At 34.4% G+C, this 12,580-nt stretch overlaps 1 pseudogene; it reads left to right on the forward strand.

Annotated features, from left to right (window-relative positions):
- Window positions 1-2,147: 2,147 nt before the first annotated feature.
- Window positions 2,148-2,816, forward strand: LOC140609497 (cell division cycle-associated protein 3 pseudogene; annotated as a pseudogene).
- Window positions 2,817-12,580: the final 9,764 nt, after the last annotated feature.

Raw genomic sequence — 12,580 nt, forward strand, 5'->3', positions numbered from 1 at the left:
CAACAAAAATATTTCCTATCCATAATTAGTTGATTGAATAGATGTAAAATAATTTACATAACTACATTGTGAAATTCTGAGTGCAAAGAAATTATGACAAATACTAAGGCATAAATAATTTCACAAAATCAGTTACATTTTTTTTTGAAAATGCAGCTAGAAGAAAATCATTAAAATTAATGTTGCAATATTTCAAATGCCTCCTTTGAGAAATTTCTAATCATTTAAATTATATCATATACTAGAAATTAAATAAATTTAATGCATAATATTTATCTCATTTTTGTTTACTATCTCACATTCAGCATGTTTTAAGAATGACCCAAGACTGTACGTGGCATGCCTCAGTTTGACATTTAAGTATTCATCCTTTCTTTCCAGTTGTTCTTCTAATAAACCATGTTTAAAATATGTTTGAAATCAAAAGCTATGTTATTATAACTATCAGCTATATAATTTCAGCTTCAGTTAGAGAATCAAATATTTATTTATCTTTTTCTTCTGAACTACATAGTCATATATATGATCATCAAATCTTTGGAGCCAATCCCTATCACCTTATTTTACCAACATTATGAGTTTTACAGTGAGTGAATTTGGACTACAGAGACCAAATAGAAAGGACTATTATGAAATAATTTTCTTCTAGGAATGCAACAAAAATATTTCCTATCCATAATTAGTTAATTGAACAAATGTAAAATAATTTACATAACTACATTGTGAAATTCTGAGTGCAGAGAAATTATGACAAATACTAAGGCATAAATAATTTCACAAAATCAGGTTTTCAAAAGCTGATTCATAAAAAAGATTCACAAAATCTTTTCATAATTCATAGTCTTTTTCAAAAAGATTCACAAAACCTTTTCATAATTCTTTCATAAGAAACCAACTAGGCAGGCAATAGAAGTTTTCTAAGGCCATATCACTCATTAGTTGTGGATGTTACATGGGATACGATATATTTTGATTACTTTGCCTTTGTTTATTATAACATGTTGGATTCTTCTATTACAATAATTTGATGGTTGTTTTGCAGTTTAGGTGTTTTCCTTTACACAGGACAGAGGCTATATAAACACAAAGATTAAAATGTCCAAATAAAATTCATATGGTTTAATTCTCTGGACTGACCAAACCAGTACTCTTTAAGTGTATTATCATATTCATTTACCACTTTGCACATAGGTTAGCTGCTTACCAGATTATCTAGTAGAGTGGTTGACATGCCTAAAATTTCATGTTGTATAGCATAAAGTGGTGTTCTGTATAGATGGAAAATGTGAAGCAAAATGTGGCATACACTTTTACTTGCCTAATAATATCTCCCTCCCTCTGCCCTTCCTTGGTACTAGAAACTTGATTATACTCAAGGTAGTAATATATCTAGCTCCTAGCAATGAATCATGATTAACCCAAACCAATCATAATATTCCTATTGCTCATTGCCAAATATTTGATTTCTCCACTTTTATTATAATTATAAATAATCATATGATTGAGTTCCAGCCAATAAGACATAAAGGAAAGACCAATAGAAATATTTCTTAGAAGCCTCTAGCTGTCCTGATAAAAGAGATAGATATGGCAGGGCTCACTTGCCCCTCCTTTATACTTTAAATGTGGCCATGATTCCTAGAGCTGGTGCATCATTTTGCCATAATTAAGGAAAAGACCAAGAGAACTGCAGAGAAATCTATCTTGATGTTACTGTACCTATGAGCCAATATCAGGAGCTTCTATTTCTAGATTTAATTGCTACATGAAAAAGTATAAGCATAAACATTCCTTTGGTTAAATCACTGTAAGTCATGATTTTTGTTACATTTACCTAATATATTCCTAATTGTTGTACATGTAATTGTAATGCTGTACGTGCAATGCAAATACTATCATCATTTAGGAAGGCTTACTGCTATGATGTTTCCATCTCTAAGTACATATTCAATAAATATGTACGCAATGGATTTTCAAAAAATTGATCTATTTAAAGTATGACAATTGAAAAACGACTATATTGAGGTTTGAAACTCCGCGTTGGGAGTTAACGCTCCAGCTCTTTTGCGCCCAAAAAAGGAATCGGGCCTGGCATCGCCTCCTCGCCCAGGGCCAGGCCCTGCCTCACCTTATTCCTCCAGGTTGAGATGGGCTCATCCAAGAGCGCCTCAGTCATTCCGGTGAGGCCCCTGCCACACAACAAGCTTCTGGCCCGAGTGGCAGACCCCTGTTCACGTACCGCCAGCAACCTGCGCACTCCCATCCAGGTGAAGAGCTCTCCACAGGTAAACCTACCAGCAGGCAAACAGCAGGAGGATCCTAATCAGGCCCAAGACTCAGATCCCCGCTCTCCTACCCTTGGCATTGCACGGACACCTATGAAGACCAGCAGCAGATTTCCCTTGAGGACCAGACGCCACCCTGGAGCCAGACTGAGCTCCCCTACAAGCAGGTGTCTTCCAAGGAAGAAGCAAGACAGCCCTCAGAAACTCCCATGGCCAGCCAGGACTAGGACAAGCTTTTGAGAGACCCTGAGACTCCCCAATCTTCAGGTTCTAAGCAAAACAGACAGAAAACAAAAGGCAAGGTACTAGGGAGATCTCCTCTCACCATCCTACAGGATGACAACTACCCTGGAACTCTACCACCACGACAAGGTAAGCAGTCTTCTCCCCTGAGTGAAAATGCTAGGGAACTAAAGGAAAGGGCCACTCTGAGATCTGGACAGACTTCTGAAAACTGGAGGCCAAGTGTGGGAGCAGGACGAGGACCAGGACAAGAAGAATCAGCATTTACCAAACTTGGTGGAGAACTAGGCCGAGTGTGGCCCCAGTGCTGGGCTCACCAGGGGACTCGTGACATAGCATCCCCTCAATCCCATCTTTCCTGGGAAGACTGGACTTTATGAACTCGCAGCTCAGAGACTGAGCATTTTCTTGGGTTATCTTTGTGTCTCACATTTTTCTTGTATATTAAAGAAAGTGTTTTTTTTTTAAAGAAAAATGACTATATCTATACATTATAAAATAACTAAATGTCCATTTCTCCTGTCATATAAATAATACAAATAAAAATGTATTGTTTTTTTTTTCAAAATTTTATTTATTGATTCATAGACACAGAGAGAAAGAGGCAGAGACACAGGCAGAGAGAGAGGGAGAAGCAGGCTCCATGCAGGGAGCCCGACGCGGGACCCGATTCCAGGTCCCCAGGATCACACCCCAGGCTGCAGGCGGCGCCAAATTGCTGCGCCACCGGGGCTGCCCAAAATGTATTGTTTTTATATTATGATTTTGTCAATTTTGTGTACGGTATAATTCTTCTGAAAATGTGGAAGGACTAGTCATACTACCAAGAAATCACTGACTTTGTGTGTGTGTGTGTGTGTGTGTGCCACGCACATACGCACACGTGTGTGGGCACATGCAAACCAAGTATTCAACTTGGCCTTTTAAACTTCTTTGGTTTTTCAAGTAAGACCATAAGCACTGAGATTACTAGCAATTAAGAGGCCCACTATTCAAAAATGCTTCTCTTCCTGTCTTAAGGCATGATTAATCCCAAAATGTGCCCTGTGCAGAAGCCATGGGCCCTCTGATTAACATCTACACTCTGTTTTCCCAGGTGAAGTGTCCTCATTGGGTGTGTTTTTTTCACAAGTGGGCTGCTCTCAGAAACCCCCACCTTCAAGAAATGTGTCCCTTATGCTGTATTTCAACTCAGCTAAGGTGAAATACTCAGGGCTCTGGACACGTGAGCAGCCTTCGTCCCTAAAGAGGATCCTCCTGACCAAGCATGAGGCTACAGGTATCTAGAAAGCCCTCTGCTCTTCTAGTGTGGCCTCCTGATCACTGTTTTTAACCTGTTCTAAGTTGCGAACTCCTCAGTTTTGAATAGAACAGGCATTCCTTTCTTTCTCACTCTTTAATCTTGTTTGGATATTTAGGCTAATTTCTTCATTTTCTAAATTTATTTCTGCCTAGGACTCTAACTCTACTTTGATTTACTCCAAACCCTGTATATATGGTACAGCCTCATGCAGTCTGAGTTCAGGGAAATGAGTCTAAATAGATGCCCAGGATATCTTTTCCTTGAAATGGGAAGAGGCATGAGGATTATATAAGATTAGCTGAAAATATAAATTCCAAAAGGCAAATAGATGAGTTTTTCTGTACAGGCTCTTATAAAATATCACTTGGTGCAGGGAAGAAAAAAATAAGATCTATAACAAATGTTTACTGAACTGAATCGAGCAACTAAATAAAGTATCTTCTACCTTAGAGTGTGACACGTTTCTAATCAAATATATTGGCTTAATCTATGCTATTATCACACATTTGAAGTACTTGTTAAACATTTTTGGTATAGGAATTTTGTATAAATGTAACAACCCAGCAGTAATAGCCTATAGAATTTTACTCATACCATTCATCATTATATTAATTGATATAGTTTTGATGTGATCAATACTAAAAATATTGAAGCTCTACTAAATATTTCTATTTGTATCAGTACTTAACATAGAATACATACAGTGCACAGTAATAACAAATAATTCTTTTTTTTTTTTAATTTATTTTTTATTGGTGTTCAATTTACTAACATACAGAATAACCCCCAGTGCCCGTCACCCATTCACTCCCACCCCCCGCCCTCCTCCCCTTCTACCACCCCTAGTTCGTTTCCCAGATTCTTAAAGCTGTTCAAGTAAAGAAAAAATTTAGGGGCATTAGGAAACTTTTTGAGATGGATATATTTATTGCCTTGATTGTAGTGATAGTTTCACAGGCATAAACATGTCTAAATTAATCAAATTATGTATATATATATATATATATATATATATACTAAATATGTGCAGTTTTGCATGTCAGGTATATCTCAAGCTGTTTTATAAAAGAGAATATATACACTGATATGTATGTATCATGTATTATATGTATGTAATATATATATATCGAAACCAACAAAGTTTTATTTCTGCTTACACAAAATCACCCACTATTAGCAATACTAGCTTCAGTTCCCTATGTGGGATCTTATAAAGATTCTTTGCTAGCCTATGGAAACCTGGATTTCTAGGAAAGTGGTTTTTAAAGCCAAACTTGACAGAAATTTAATTTGTGGCATACTAAATGTAACTATTTTCTATTCCTCTTAGAAAAGTCAAAGGGTGATATAGCCATATGGGTTACAAATACATCAGCAGGCTAAATCTATTCCTGGAGCTCATTCATCATTATAACACCCCCTTGACATGGGAGGGTGACAAGGATTATTGTTCTTGTTTTAAATCTGATTGAAAAGTCCTTGACTGAACTTGGGTTATGGTTAGAAAGCAATTGGACTGGGCCCTCGCCCATGGTTTTACTTGAATGCAGATCTCTTAACACTAGTTAAGTGTTCATTGCTACTAAAACCTGCACTTTCTAGATATCTAAGGGCTATGCTCACTCAAAAATTCTAATTCTAATTGAACTATGAAAGACAACTATGTCCTTTTAAAATTATTAGGAAAATTTTCAATAAAACCATAGAAAACACAGTATAATGAAATCATATCATTAAAACTATGATTTAAAGATCAGCAATCAGGCATCCCTGAGTGGCTCAGTGGTTTGGCGCCTCCTTTTGGCCCAGGGCACGATCCTGGAGTCCAGGGATCGAGTCCCACGTCAGGCTCCAGGCATGGAGCCTGCTTCTCCCTCCTCCTGTGTCTCTCCTCCCCCCCCGGGTGTGTCTATCATAAATAATAAATAAATAAATTGTTAAAAAAGATCAGTGATTATTATATCATATTTGCTTCACTAATCAACCTATTTATATTTTTTCTTATGCTTAGATGTTGTAAAGTAAATAACATTGATCATGACAATTTATCTTTACATTTAATTAAGGTATGCATTCTTTAAAACAAAAATATTTATGCTTTTATCAGATATAATAAAATTAATAATAGTTATCTAATATCATCTAATATCTAGTGCATATTTAAATTTTCAGAGCTAATAATTCCAGAGCTATGTTTTATAACTAGTTTGTTCAAACCAGGATCAGCCAAAGACTGTATGTATCATATGGTTGTTTTATCTCTAAAATATCTTGTACTGTGCTCTAGTTTCCTTTCCTCTAACTCTGCCCCCCCCCCTTTTTTTAAGACATCAGCTTCTTGAGAAGAATGGGAAAGTAGTAGTCCTATATGCAGCCTTAGTTTCTGGTTTCTTGTGATTGGTTGCTTGTTCTGTTGTTGGACTTGTTCTTCTATACCTGGTATTTGCTATAAACTGGTCCAAAGAAATGACAGATTAAACATTTTTGGCAAAGATACTTCTTTAGTGATGCTGGAAAGTCCCTATTTATAATGGAAAAATAGTAGAATAAACCTAAGGTTTTAATTTGTTTTTACAGGGATAATATAATCATTCGTGATTTTATGGCAACTAATGGCCTCAAATACTAGGGACTTTGGAAGATTTTCTTATTCATTAGGTGACAATCTGGACCAACCCCTAGGTATTTAAAAGCTTTCAGGGGCTGGGATATGGAATAAACTTTGCAAAAATTCTGATGTCAAGAGGTTTCCATCTCAGTTAATAAAATTAAAAGGATCAAAAGGGGTTCTGAGAAATCTACAAAACCAGACTTGGAAAACATGCTTCTCACTCTGGATGGCACATACACTCAATGGAAGTTTCATGACTAAGAGACATATTCTAGACAAAAACAAAACAAAACAAAACAAAACAAAACCTGCTTAGTTTGGATGTCATATGGGCTTATTCTTGTGGTGCAATTACATATATTCAAAGCAACAGGAAGTTAACCTCGGCATCTCTTCTTCTTCAATTATGCATCTGTTCCCAAAACTATGGTTGTCATGACTCTGTTAGGAAACCTTTATTTTAGTTAATTTGGAAAAGTGCAAGGAAATAATTTTTCCACTTTTAATTCTTTGATTTTGAATCAAGTGCATAGAAAAGGAAAGATGGGGTAACTTTAATTCCCTTAAAGGAATAATAGAAGAAATTACAAATAAGCAAAGCCTAGTACAAAAACAACAGGAAAGGATATTGCTGTTCTTCTAATCTATAAGTAATATTCCGGTGCTCTTGATCCTTGTAGGTAATTCACACTGTAGTTTGCTCCCATGTTAAGATAGAATCAAGAAATATTTGTAAAGTCAAGGACTCATCCGTAGAAATGCCTGAACTCTTTAGCATTTTATTTCTTCCAGACCACACATGACTATATTTTAATTATGTTCTTCACATGTTCTTTAAATTATCTCCACCACCACATTTTTAAAGCTAACATTGATTCAGAGTTTATTTATTGCTGTTTCCAATTACTCCCTCAAGGTATTAACATAATGATGACGTCGGCCTTAAGAACTTTTTTCATCATCTTTTTTAAAAAATTAAGATGGAAGTATGCAAAATTATGTTTAACTCTTCTTTGAATTTCAATTTTATATAGAGCCTGTACATACATCTGCCATACAGACATTAGTTTAGAGACTTTACAAATCTCTTCAAAAATTCTTCTCATTCAGCCAGAACCTTCTGCTTTCCTCATTTTTATTTTGACTCTGAAAGTCAAAGAAGCTTCTGCCAAATTAAGGTAAAAAGTGTTTTTTTCTTTGCTAGTTACACCAGACCCAGCCTGATGAGTAACTTGTGTTATTCCAATATGGCAAATGGATATTAAACAACACTTCGTCTGTCTGAAAATCTTTGCTTAAGGATACTGGCATAAACTATTTGCTATGTGAATTCTATAGACAAATTTTATATATCAAAATAAGAGTTTCAACTTAGCACACATATTCCTGTTTGTCATTCATTTTAAAAATATTTTTCAGCACCTTGTACTATGCCAGGTCTATAGTAAAGATTCTCAAACATTAGTGTTTCTATGGAAATTTTCTAGGGAAGGAAGTTTCCAACCACATCCTTGAAGACTCTTTAAGAAGCTCTGGGGTGGTTCCAAACATCTGCATTTCAAACAAACACTCCAGTTGTTTCTGGCACAGATGGTCAATGGCACATACTGTTAAAAACACAGTCTACATGTATACAAGGATTTTAGATGTAAAATATAAAAACTAAAAAGAAACAAAAGTCAGGTAAATGGCCAACATATAAGATACTATGGGATAGTACCATATAAGTGGTAAAAGCATAATAGTATTTCACAGGATAGTCTAATTGAATAAATTATGTCATATTCTATGTTACTCAATATGCTATTCAATAAAATTAGGAATTAAAAATATTTATTATAATAGACAAATATCTAGAGATCTTTAAAATTGAATTATGTACTTGCTTTAAAAATATAATTGTCTCATGAATAAATAAAATCTTTAAAAAAAAAAGAGAGAGAGAGAGACACCTGGGTGGCTCAGTAGTTGGGACTCTGTTTTCAGCTCAGGGCATGATCCTGGAGTCTTGGGATCGAGTCCCACATCAGGCTCCTTGCAAGGAGCCTGCTTCTCCCTCTGCCTATGTCTCTGCCTCTCTCTGTGTCTCTCATGAATAAATAAATAAATCTTTAAAAATAAATAAATAAAAATAAAAATGTGATTGTATGGCTCAAGTCAATACGTTAAATTACATAATAGTCAAGCTTATTTAGACTCACTAAGGCTCTATACCTATTTTGCACCAGATTCCCTTCAACTAATTACTTTCATCACAGTTGGAATTTCAGCTGGTACTCTATGTTTTGGTCTGGGAAATATTCTTTATATTCACTGAACGTAAGGGATTTAACTTCTATTTTGCCAAAAAAAAATTGCAAATAAAATTATCCCAATCTATAGCTCTTTCTTCTCTATGTTCATTTGTTTTGTATCAGTTAGTTATTCCTGGATAACAAACTACCTCAAATTTCATGGCTTAAATCAAAAACATTTTTAAAAATATTTTTTAGCTCAAATGCTGTAGGTTGGTTTGAGCTGCCTCTCATGTTCTATAGGGGCCTACTCAAGCATCTGTGACCATAAGGTGGTTGGCTAGGGACTAGCCAGTCCAGGAAAACCTCATTTAGATGTCTATAAATTAGCATCCTATCAGCCAGAGTGAAGCAGACAACTAGGGTTCATTTGGCTCATGGTAACTAGTAACATACAGAAAAGTGTACTATGGGAAAGTACTTCAGCACAGTGAGGATGACATTTTATAAGGTATCACGTGCAGCAAAGCTGTAAAATACTAAATGATTATAGTGCACACGTCATACCAATTAGAAATCTGGGGCCTTAATTCAAAACAATCATGAATTCCAACTGTTGAATGTCTAAACACTTAGCATATAGCAAATATAGCCTCTTAAATGATGGTATATTCTGGCATATGTTAGTGGTCTCTTCTATTAAATCTGCACTCACTAGAAAAATTACTATCAGTATCTTCTTAAAAGTTAGTAAAAAATAAATATACAGTCTATGGATAAATGAATGAACAGGTAAGAGCCTGTTCACAGTCAAGAAATATGACTAGAATGGAGAAGGAATGATAAAGTGTAAGACCAACAGATAAATATAAAACCTACTACTTATTTCCATATGTATTTTACTGTTTAATATAATTTTTAATCTAAAAGTGTTGAGATCATACATATATATATATATTGTTTTCTCTTATAATCAAAATTTAAACTCTTCACACGGACTTCTTTTTTCTCTTTCATTTACTCTAATATGGTCCATCATGAAGGTTATGATGTCTGGTTTATTCACTTCTATAATTGTGGTGTCTTGCAAGTGCCTGATCCATATTAGTAACAATAACTCATGAACAAATTAATTCCTTTTTCTTGAATATTTTTGGAACAAAAGTATAGTTGCTAAATAGAAATGAGTGCAAGCAATAACATGTGTAAAAGAAAAAAAATTAAGAGATTTTTGGATTGTCTATAACAAGAATTAAATCCCCATTGATCCTCCTCTATATCACTTTTCCTTGTTAAATTATTTTCCTTTCTAGTAATTGTCATTTGGCCATAAGTAGAAATGATTATGATTGGGCAGGTTCATTTTATTCCTACCTATGTTTGAAAGGATTTCTGTTTCAGCCAACAAAATAGTAAGAAAAGAGTATCAAGAGATTCATAAAATTTAAGATCTCTAATTTTGAAACATATTGGGCAAATTATGTACTGTAACAAAAATACTATGACATGACTTATTACAAAAGGTGTTTCAGAACTGGAAATCTGGCAGATCTATGTATGCATTTTTTTTCAAGCATTCTTCAAAGTCATCAAGGGACATGTCAATTGGATGACCTAAAAAAATCAGGTTCAAAATTCATAGGCCCTGTATAAAATCAGAAACCAGCCCAGGCCTCAATAGAACTATTCCATTTAACATTCTGAAGACATTTAATTTTTAACAAACTTTTGACTTTTTTCCTGATCAAAATATAAACTCCTGACTTTTTTCCTGATCAAAATATAAACTGATTTACAAACTTTCGTTACCTAAATTGTTATTGGTTTAAGTGCATATTGGGAGTTTTTTACTGTAACAATCAAGCAGGACTGCTATGATGACACGTTATCATCTTTTCAAAATGAAAATTGTAGACATTCCTATGCCAGTATAAAAAAAAAAAAAAGTAACAGAGTTTTTTGTATTTTTCTATTTGAGCCTAGAGCCCAAGGGCATATGATTTAAAGGCATCTCATAAATAGATGGTGACCACACTATTTGAGAGTAATCATAGATTAACAGCATTTAAGCAATCATAAAGTGAGAATGAACATTATCCCATATATTTTGGGACATCATGATGAAATGAAAGCCTAGAAGTCAAAGGAGAGAGACAGAAAAACTTATTTAAAATACACAGGACAAAAGAATTTGGACATATAACACATTCATGGCCCATTCCTTAAGAATCACTAGAATAACTGTATAAACAGCATAAAGAGGGAGGAATCAGAGAGGATTTTGTGAAAGTTTCATAATGGTTTTTTGAATTAAGGAAGAGATACAGTCTGACAGAGCAGCGTGTGAAGGTGAGAAAGTGATAGATAGATAGATAGATAGATAGATAGATAGATAGATAGATGTAAAATTAGGGATGAGTAAAAAGTTTACCTTCCAAACAAAATTAAGAGCATTTGTTGCTAGTAGACCTGCTCTGCAAAAAATATTTTAAAAAATTCTTGAGAAAAAAATGACATAGGTTAGAAACTTGGATCTAAACAAAGAAAGGAAGAGCATCAGAGAATAAGTAAAGGTAAAATTTTATTTTCTTATCCTTAATTGACCTAACAGATAATAGTTGGCTCAAAATAATAATAGCAATAATATATTTGTGTGTACATATATGCTTACACATAAGTAAAATGAAAGACAATAATGATACAAGAGGTGAAAGGGAAAATTAGGAATAATTTGTTGTTACAAGGTACTTGTGCTACCCATTATTTGAAAGTGGACTTGGATTAGCCATAAATATATGCTGCAAGCTCCGAAAAAAAAAAAGCAAGTATAATTGATAAAGTAAGAAAAATTAAATGATGAGGTGCCTTGGTGGCTCAGTCGATTAGGCATCTGACTTTTGATTTCAGCTCAAGTCATGATCTCAGGGTCATAAGATGGAGCCCCAGTTGGGCTCCATGCTCAGCTCATATGCTTGTCCCTTTCCCTCCCTCTCTACCCCCACCCCCACTCATGTGCTACTCACTCACTCTCTCTCTCTCCCTAAAATAAACAAATAATTTTTTAAAAAAGATTTAATGAAATCATACAAAATGCTCAATAAAAATCACAAAAAAAGTAGAAAAAGTGTGAAAATAGGAACAAAAGACAAGGGCAACAACTAGAAAATAGTAACAAACACAATAGATATTAATCTAGCTATACCAATAATTACCTTAAACTTAAACATCAATGATCTAAATACACCATTAAAAGACAGAGACCATCTCTTTCAAAAAACAAGCCTCAAAAATACATAATCTACAAGAAACCCACTTGAAACATAAAAACGCATACAGATTAAAAGTAAAGGGATAGAGAAAGATATACCACAGTAACATTAACAAAAAAAGCAGAAATAACTGTATTAATTATAGACAGAGCAGACTTCAGATAAAGAAATTTATCAGGGATAAAGAGGGGCACTATTTAATAATAAAGGGATAGATACTCCAAGAATACATAACAATTCTTAATGTGTATGCACCTAACAACAGAGCACCAAACTATGTAAGGCAAAGCCTGATATATCTGTAAGGATAAACAAATGGATATGCTGTTATACTTGAAGACTTTAACAACCTTTTATCTGAAATGGACAGATACAGCAAGTGGAACATCAGGAAGGCCACAGTTGACATCAACAGCACCATTAATTGAAGGGATATAATTGACATTGATTGACTACTTCATTCAACAAGAGCAAAATACACATTCATCTCAAGATCACAAGATAGACAACATCTTGAACCATAAAATACCACTTAACAACTTCAAAATAATAGAAATAATATATTATTATCTTTTTTCGGACCACAGTGGAATTAAACTAGAAGTCAACAAAAGAAAGATTACTGGAAAATCCTC

The sequence above is a fragment of the Canis lupus genome, chromosome 18 (genome assembly GCF_048164855.1).
Source record: "Canis lupus baileyi chromosome 18, mCanLup2.hap1, whole genome shotgun sequence".
Taxonomy (NCBI): domain Eukaryota; kingdom Metazoa; phylum Chordata; class Mammalia; order Carnivora; family Canidae; genus Canis; species Canis lupus.